The sequence below is a fragment of the Triticum urartu genome, chromosome 5A (assembly GCF_056163025.1).
Source record: "Triticum urartu cultivar PI428250 chromosome 5A, HENAU_Tu73, whole genome shotgun sequence".
NCBI classification, from domain to species: domain Eukaryota; kingdom Viridiplantae; phylum Streptophyta; class Magnoliopsida; order Poales; family Poaceae; genus Triticum; species Triticum urartu.
In genome coordinates this window covers 356,658,636-356,668,894 of record NC_141877.1, presented here as the reverse complement: position 1 = coordinate 356,668,894, position 10,259 = coordinate 356,658,636, and the positions used below count along the sequence as shown (strand labels likewise).

At 42.8% G+C, this 10,259-nt stretch overlaps 1 pseudogene; it reads right to left on the bottom strand.

The window, feature by feature from the left end:
- Positions 1-3,763: 3,763 nt before the first annotated feature.
- Positions 3,764-5,675, bottom strand: LOC147971379 (uncharacterized; annotated as a pseudogene).
- Positions 5,676-10,259: the final 4,584 nt, after the last annotated feature.

The following is a 10,259-nucleotide window of genomic DNA, read 5'->3' as shown; positions in this document are numbered from 1 at the left end:
CTCTTCTTGCTCTCATTTGCGTAAGTTAGCCACCATATATGCTAGTGCTTGCTACAGCTCCACCTCACTACCTTTTCCTACCTATAAGCTCAAATAGTCTTGATCGCGAGGGTGTGAGATTGCTGAGTCCCCGTGACTCACAGATTCCTTCAAACAGTTGCAGGTGCCGATGATAACCGTGCAGGCGACGCAACTGAGTTCAAGGAGGAGCTCGATGAAGATCGTGTTCATTGTGTTGTTTCGTTTCTAGTTGATCAGTAGTGGAGCCCAGTCGGGGCGATCGGGGATCTAGATTTAGGGGTGGTCTTTCTTCATTTGGTTCCTTAGTCGGACCTTGGTTGTATTCTGGATGATGTAATGTTATATTCATGTATTGTGTGAAGTGGCGATTGTAAGCCAACTCTTTATCCCTTTCTTATTCAGTACATGGGATGTGTAAAGATTACCCCTCTTGCGACATGCCTACCATGCGGTTATGCCTCTAAGTCATGCTCCGACACGTGGGAGATATAGCCGCATCGTGGGTGTTACAGTAGGTCCCCATCAATTGATTAATCACTAATTGTGAGTCCCCATAAACAGAAAGTGTATCGAGCCCCATGTTTATCGCTATTTCAAGCCCAATGATAAGAGCTTCATATTCGGCTGAATTATTTGACACCGCCGAAGTTAGGGTAAATGAGTATGGGATCACTCCTTCATTAGGTGTAATGAAAACAACTCCGACGCCTGACCCAGATTGCCGGCAAGCGCCATCAAAGTACATTTGCCATGTTGATTTTGTAACCGTCGTGGCGAATACATCCTCATCTGGCAAGTCATCATCTATAGGAAAACCATCTGGGATCGGATGTGCCGCAAGGAAGTTAGCCAAAGCTTGGCCTTTTACGGCCCTTTGCGGTATATACGTGATGTCAAATTGTGACAAAAGCATCCCCCATTTAGCTAGTCTCCCTGAGAGTACCATTTTACTTAAGATATATCTGACTGGGTCTGCTCTTGAGACTAAATGTACAGTGTGTTCTAACATGTAGTGTCACAATTTTTATGCAGCGAACACCAGTGCGAGACATATTTTTTTCCCATGTCTGGATAGTTGCACTCGGCCCCTACCAAGGTGCGGCTAACATAATACAGGGACGTTTCCTTTCCTACATCATTATTTTGCGCCAGGAGTGCACCTAGTGAAGTAGGCATTGCAGCAGTGTAGAGAATTAATGGTCGGTCTTTAATCGGTGCGCCTAAAACAGGAGGATTTATCAAATATTTCTTAATTTCTAGGAATGCATTTTGGCATGCTTGATCCCATTCAAAAGGGACTCCTTTCTTCATAAGTCGCGAGAAAGGTTTGCATCTCCCAGACAAATTTGAGATAAACCTCCTAATATATGTTAGGTGGCCTTGGAAACTCTTCAGTTCATGTAAGTTTGTGGGTGATGGCATCTTAACAATCGCCTTTATTTTACTTGGATCGATCTGAATATCGTTTTTTGTAACCACAAAACCGAGAAATTTTCTAGAGGAAACTCCAAACGCGCACTTCATGGGGTTCATTTTTAGATTATGTTGCCTAAGACGCTCAAAAAACCATTTCAAGGTGTTTCAGGTGGTCTTGTTCATGCTTTGATTTAACAACTATGTCATCTATATAGCATTCAACAATCACATATGACAACCGGTCTAAAATGATTTTCATTGCTCGTTGATATGTCGCCCCAACATTTTTTAATCCGAAAGGCATTACTTTATAACAATATATGCCTTTAGGTGTGCGGAATGTTGTTAACTCTTCATCCTCACGTGCCATTTGAATTTGATTATAGCCGGAACAACCATCCATGAAAGAAAATATTTCATGCCCCATAGTAGCATCGACCAGTATTTCAGAGACGGATATTGGGAAATCATCTTTGGGACATGCTTTATTCATATCCCTGAAATCTACACATATGCGTGTTTGACCATTTTTCTTTTTAACTGGTACAATACTAGAGACCCATGTGGGATATTTGACTTCTCTAATAAACCCTGCGGCTATGAGTTTGTCGACCTCGGCTTCTATTTGTGGAAGTATTTCAGGCCGGTACTTTCTTTGAGCTTGCTTCACTGGTGTGGCATCATCTCACACAACAAGGAGATGGACAACTATGTTTGGGTCCAACCCATGCATTTCTTCATAAGTCCAAGCGAATACGTCTCTATTTGCACGCAGGAACTCATGATATTTTAGTTTATTTTCTTTGGACAAATGTTTGCTAATAAAAATTGGACAAGGATCATCAGTCGTACCAATATTTATTTCTTCCAAGTCATCCACGGTACATTGGTTGCCATCCTCCATTTGTGGAGATGCTTCTGTCATGTCCATATACTCAGCCGAAGCCATACAAACCTCATATCCTAACCCATGCTTCATTTCTTTTAAAACATGGTCTTCGTACAGAGCTTCGAGTTGTTCTTGAGATAACACCTTTTCGAATGGTGCTAGCTGTCCCCCGCCATCACATAGGGACGGGCCAGTGGCGATGTCATAGCCCATTTGCTGCACCATGTAGAAGACCCTGTTATCATACAAAGAAATGGGTAAAGATTCATCATCTTTGTTAAATGCAGATATTTGTGTTGTATTTTTATTTTCACTTTCACCAACGTTTGAACGACGCGGCTCTTTTTGGGATTGTTTTATTCTATATTGTACCAAAGGAGGTAAAGGCGTGGGGAAATTAGTACCTTTCATGTCATGGGATTTGTCTATGACACGAAATATTGGGTCACCCTTCTTCCTTTGGTTGCTTGGTATATACTGATAGGTCTTTTCCTTTGACGAGGATTCTACGACCTCCTTTTCTACCACATTTGGCTCAGGTATTTTCCAGGATTTTGGCTTCTGCACCTTATCAATGGGCTCGAAATAGAAATTTGCATCAGCATAGAAAGATTCGGCTATAGTTAATGGCTTCTTATCAGCAAATATTGTGACTGTATCACCTGTCCGATCTATATATTTGATACACTGATATAAAGTGGATGGCACAACTTGATTTTCGTGTAACCATGGGCGTCCAAGCAATGCATTATATGGTGTAGCCGCATCAATCACGTGAAACTTCACATATGTGGATAGTGTATCCAATTTTAAAACCAATGAAATGGTACCCATAGCTTCTTGTCCTGATTGGTTAAATCCATGTATAACCACATTAGACTTGCTCAAATCTCCCTTGGAATATCCAATCTTTTTGAGTGTATGCAATGGTAGCAAATTTATAGCTGACCCACCATCTATGATTATGCGATTTATTGGCAATACATCAATTTCGCCGAACTTGAGAAGAGGTCTGAGATACTTCTACTCTATAGTCTTCAGGAAATGTGAGTGCCGTGACAAAAGCTTTACGCATATCAGATGAAAGACACAAAGCATCATACACAGAAAGCATAGCTGGTATTTTCTTCAAATGTGCGATTACATCATACTTGACTGGCACCCTACATGCAGGGTCCGTCGAATCATTCGGAACTACATCCTTACTTTTTGGTTCCTTTCTAGGTGGAGGATGAGGGTCTGCTAATTGACAACCTGATCTAAGATGAACCTGATCAACTTCTAACGGTTCTTCTTCAGGGAAGCACAGAGACTCGCCATCATCCTCGAACACACCAATAGTGAGAACATTGAATTCTTCACTTGGTACTCTCATGCGCTTCATGGTGTGCTGATATATCTTTGGTGCGAAGCGCAGAGGAGGGGCTTCTTCCATCACTAGGGGTAGTACATGGCGTTTTGACCGCCGTTTCCCCCAATCTTGGGCTGCACCATTACTACAGGGAATGTGAGGCTCTCCTTTATGCTGATCTTGCATTTTGGCAAGGCCTGGAATTATCATAGGAGAACAACCATATTCGGAAATCAGTATTGCATCATCATAAGTACCCCTCATAATTGAAGATGCACAACTCACCGCTTCATCTTGGAGGGTGGCAACATTTGCTGAAGCCTTTTTCTTTCCCTTTGTCATGCTTTTGAGGAGATCCGCGTCAATGGTCCCCTCATCGATCATTTTCTGGATGATATTCTTCACAACAAAGCAATCTTTGAGTGTATGGCCCAAAATGCGATGGTAGTGACAGAAATTTGGATCATCAAATTTTGAAGCTTCTTCCGGCCTTTTGGGCTTGGGAAGTTCTATCAGACTCAACTCCTTTAAACCAGTGAAAAGGTCATCAATTTCTTCTACAGGAAAAGAGTACTCCCTGTTTTGTTGTTCGCTTAGAGTTGGCCTCCTACCAACCTGTGCATCTCACTGTCCTTGGTTCCCTATAGGTGCTCTTCCGGGTTGAAACCGAGGTTTTACCATCATCGTCTCCATGGCTTGTGCAGACTTGGGTTTCATCGGCAACTTTTCATGCTGACCACCTTTATCTGTAGGCTTGTTGAACGTCGTTTTTGTTCGACGAGCGACAAGCTGCATAAAATTTTATATATCCGTGGATTTGGAAGCTAACTCTTCAAACGTGAGGGGCCTCACTCCTTGTAACTGGACAGCCACTTCCGAGCGGAGATTGTTCATGCACATTCGCACTACTTCTGGCTCAGTGATTGGTTGTGGGCAGTGAAGACTTAGGTTTCTCCATCTATTTATGAAATCAGCCGCCCTCTCGTTGAACCCCTGTTCAGTTTGGGTCAACTCGGTTATGCCCACCGTCCTTTGCGTGCTATAAAACCGCTCGAGGAATGAGTTTTGCATTTGTTCCCACGTTTTTATAGAGCTTGGAGGTAGCTTGCTGTACCAAGTGAAGGCAAGCCTGGACAATGTCTGTACAAACTGCCTAAGGAGAAGTGCTCCGTTGTTAGCTGTATCCTGACAAGTAGCAAGGAAGTGTGCTATGTGCTCATGGGGAGATCCACTCCCGTTGAACTTACTAAACTGCGGTTGCCTGTAATTTGTTGGGAAAGGAACTAGGTCCACATCAGGTGGGTACGGCTTAACATACCCTGGCCGCATCGAGTACCAAGTTTGCATCAACTGCGACTTTACCCCTTCAGCGATCATTCTTTGGATCGCCTCAAGGTTAAGCCCTGCTCCTCCATGTTGGCTGCTAGCACTTGCGCCACCATCCCCTTCATTTCCTTTCTTCTGGTTATTGCTTGTCTGAATTCGAAGGGTTGCTAGCTCGTCTTCCTTTTGCTGAAGTGCTTCCATAAGGTTGGCTGATTGCTCCTCAACCAAACGAGTTTCATCCGCAGCTAGGACTTGTTTTGTATGCTCTACGCCATGGTGAAGTTCTATCTCATTTTCAGAAGGACAAGGAGTGCTATCTGATAGAGGATTATAAGACCCACCATAGCTGGAACCAAGTTCTTCATAATTTGAACCTTTTTGGCTTCGTGTCGTACGACGAGGACCTTCTACAACAGTTTTGCGTGCCTTCTTCCTCTTGAAATGTATTGATGTGGAGGATGTTTCGCTGGTCTTGTCTGACGCCGCCCTGACACCAACTGGCATTGCTTGGAACACCTCGAATGATTTATTCTTGGGCTGCTTACGAGAGGGCCATGGAGACAAGCTCGTGGCCACCTCATTTTGATGGATTTGATAACCACTTGTTGACTTTAGCCCGACTGTCCTCATCCGATGGAATGTGTTCCGCCCCTTGGACTCTGCTTGACCCATGCCTTGCCCGTACTGCCCTCTTTCTTTCTTTGTACACCGCCTTTCTTGAACGGACACGAGCAGCTTGGTTCACATACTCTTGATGTTCAGGATGTTGCTGAATGAACTCTTGGTACTCAGGTCGTTGGGCCAGGGCCTCCGCCAGTCGCATGATGGCACCACCCTCATCGTTTTGTGATGTGGATGCCCCAGGAAGCTGTGACCTTATTGCTTGACATATGCATTTAACAACATATGAGTCATCTGGATTCTGAACTTGGATCTTTGGACGAGTGTTTTTCCATCTCCCCTTGACAGACTTGCTCACATGAGAACGGTGTCGGCTCGCCGCATCTTGATCTACGGCAGCTGGAAGATTAATCCAAGATCGACATACATTTCTCTGTCGCCGTTGATGTCGCACTGGATCAAACAAACCTTCAAAGGACTCTCGTAAGATGGGTGCTTCTTCAAACAGAGGAACTAACGGTGCAGATATTGGATCTATGTGGCCTGTTTTGAGGTCACCAGATGTAAGGCACACTCCCTTTCATTCCAGGGAATGTTTTTGCACTATTCCCAAGCGTTCCTCACTAGGTTTATGGGTCAATGAGGGGACAAACTCAGGAGCATCGGCTCGAAGTATATTCTGAGTGTTGGTGGGCCTTCCTATTGAAGACGACGCTGACAGCAATATGACCGCAACGCCGCCTCTTTTCCCATGTAGCTTGGAGTTGGGTGTCTCCACCATCTTCTCTTTTCCCTTGTAAACAAGTGGCGGAAACTCGGATTTCTCAAACACCACTTTCTTTCCATTGTCCTTGGGCTGCTGGCGGACGGATGGTCCTGCTTCAACAATCTTTCCTTTCATTACTGACACAGGAGCATGAGTAACCCCTCTTGGAGAACTCTGAGCAACCCTCTTTCTAGCAGCCCTCGTTTTCCTCTTTGCAGACTTTGACAAAACAGGTGTGAACCCCTCCATTGGTGGAGAAGTGACTTCTTCTTGATCTGGTACAACTGGAGATGCAGCAGTAGTCTTCCAACTTTCACTTAGTGAGGTCACGATAGGACCAATTGGCACATCAAGCCAAAGTTCACCAAAGCGAAGAGTCACAAACTGCTGCACTTGGCCTTCCATACCTTGTGAAAATAGAGGAAACATATATTAATCCTCGGAAATTTGATGTATTTGGGAGATATATTATGGGAAGTCATATGTCATATGCTATGTTGGAATTTCAAAGATGAGGGGAGAAATAAGTCCCACTGGGCGTGCCAGAATCTGATGACAGGAAAATGGCGGGCGTGAGAATACGCGTCCACGTCATTGATACAGAATGAATAATTTAAATGCATAAAGAAAATGGAGATCAAACATTGCAAGTACTTTATTTCCAGAACTCTTACATTTACATAAAAATTCTGTTAATTACATCTCTGAAGAGAAAACCCTGATTAAGAATTCCAACACTTCTATTACATAGCATCACAACACATGAGTCCTACAAAATGTAGAAGTAAAAGAAGACTACAAAATGTAGAAATAAAAGTCCTCCTCGCTGTCTTCGACGTCGGCGTACTCGGGGAGCCTTCAACTTCGTCTATGCTAACATATGCGTTGCATAACATTCATGATTTGACAATGTCCATTCATATAGCACGTTCATGCCTAGCTCATTAACCATCGCGAACATATGGTGGTTGTCCTTTTTAGTCGTATGAGAATCTATTTAATGGTTAACTAGCCAGGCTAACGGGCGTGTGTGCAATATAGGGCATAACTCTTTTTTATGAGTTGGGTTTACTTTATAGTAACGTATATAGCGTTGCCTCGAGCCATTATATGCGAGGACTATATGAAACTTGTTGATGACATATTCGATCACACTATATTATGTTTAGTGCGAGTAACATAGGCTATGACCCTAATTACTTTTCTATGCATGGTACAATTTTAATCTGTATGAGAGATTCTTTTATGACATATGGGTTATGCTTAAATACTAGTTTTGCTAGTCTCAAACATGTCATATATGGGCATGCGACTAAGTGAATCTAGTCAAATATTTATATGACTTCGGAGTTGCGGTGCATGAGAATATTTGTATGAAGTTTCACTTCACTTGTATTAGTACTAACATCATGTAGCAACATTGTGTCCATGTGTAGCATAACCAAGTGAAGTATGTTTTTCTTCTTGCTTGTATTATCACCAACGTAGTTCAAACTGTATGCTCATAGTGTAACCAAACAGAAGTATATATCAGTTTATATTTTGCATGGACGTGATGAAGTATATGAAAATTCTCAAAGTCTAGATATATCACCCTAAACTACGAAGAGCAAAAGTCATGGATATTGAGTTGTCATGGCTTTGTTTCACATGGGTTTTCACTAGTACAAAATCCGAGCGTATAATGCTGCTTCCTGAGACTAATGAACATATAGCCGTATGCTCCAAGTTTACACCCTATACTGATGCATTTAGGGGTCTAGCCGGACCATAAATTATATGGAAGAAACATGTGTGAATTTCCAACCAAATCAATATGAGCTTTATTTCTACTTCTATCCTTGATTTGTATCAACATGGGATGCAAGATCACCATGAGACCAAATCAAGATGGACATATTTTTATTCTTGAATTGTATCAACATGGGATACAAGATCGTCATGAGACCAACACAAGATGAGAATATTTTTTAATTGCACATGTGCACTTAGTTTGTATCATTATAGGTTTGAGGAGTGATATATGACCACTAGGCATCTCATGCATTATCTTGATTTGTATCAGCATGGGATCAAGATCACCATGAGACCAAAAGAAGAATTTTGTGGGTAGAACCGAATATATATGAGATATGTGGTGAAAAATAGAGCATCATCGATGGATATATTTTAATCTTGAACTGTATCAACATGGGATGCAAGATCACCATGAGACCAATACAAGAGGAGTTTTGATTGCACACACGCACTTAGCTCGCATCAGTATGGGATTGAAGATAAGTACATGACCAGACTAGGCATTTATTTTACTCTTGATTTGTATCAACATGGGATTGAGATCACCATGAGACCGAACCAAGAAAAATTAATTGAGAAGCACCTAGCACCAAACATATATGACGCATACGGTGAAATGGTAACATCATCAATGGATATATTTTAGTCTTGAATTGTATCAACATGGGATACAAGATCACCATGAGACCAAAACAAGAGTGACCTAGTCTAACCTTGGTTTGTATCAACAAGGGGTGCTAGATTCCATAAGACCAAACAAGATGTGCTTTGTAAAGTGGCTTGGAACACCCATACTATTCGAGGCATATGAATCAAGAGGGATACATCAAGAATGGAGCCAGGAGGTTGCCTTGAGTTCTCACCTTGCCTTGAATGTGGTCATGTACGTGTGATGTGGTGATGTAGATGAGCAACCGGCGATGAATGGCGCGGACGACAAGCTGTCGGCGATGTGTGTGGCCAACAGGAGCGGATGACAAGCGAGCGACGGTGACGACGACGAGCTGATGACGGGCGGATGGCCGGCAGCGACGACGGCGAGCAGACGACGACGAGACGAACGGCCAACGATGACGACGGCGAGCGGACCGCCGGCGGCTACGACGGCGAGCGGACGGCCGACGGCAACAAAGCTAGCAGTGTTGTATGTGCGTGAGTTATGGGCAACTGACTATGAATGAGCGATGGACTGAATGAGCAATCGATGGATGTGGTGAGCAGCCGCAACACATTGGTTTGGCTGGTATTTATAGGAGCGGAGAGAGCAGCAGAAGCCTTCACCTGGATGCGCTCACGTCTACAATCGTGGGATCATGAGAGCTTGCCCACATTATTTAGATCGTGTTGAAAACTTGGCCGAGTGGATTTCTCCTATACGATCAGTTTTTTTAATGGGCTTTGAGAGTTTAGTTGGATGGGCCCAGCTGACTATAATACGTTTAATGCATGCAGGCCATACATGTTGTGGCCATGGGCCGGCTAATTACTTAATTAGCTTTTAATCTTGCCGCATAATTAACCCATGCATAACACATGCATGCACGTAGCTCATACTTGCACCATACATGAGCTACTTGCACCATACATGTATGTAGCCATATGTATGACTGGGCTAGCTAGGCCAAATTAATTATTGTGACACAGGACACATTTTTCGCTGATAATTATACGATAGCTTGACATTTTCTTTACACATCATTGCGTGTTCTATTATTTTGCGCGAAAATTATCGTGCCAATATTTTTTTAGCGGTGATGGAATAATAATGCTGGTAAATATGATATAATATTTGGCAATATTAGCGTCTATGGATTTGTGCCAACGTCGGAATTTCGCCGTTGATGATGGCGTATGTGTACGAAAGTCATATGTCCTCTAATTTATGTGACGGTATTGTTCCTTCTATTTTATTTCTGGGTCTGTTGTTTTATATTGAGTGGCGCCGCGGAAATTCATCATGATATTTTTTATCCGCATATTCGGCAACACAATATTTTTTCATTTTATGTAAATGGTTTTATTTGAATAATAACTCTCCGACACTTCTGTTTTCTCCGAAATCACCCGGAACA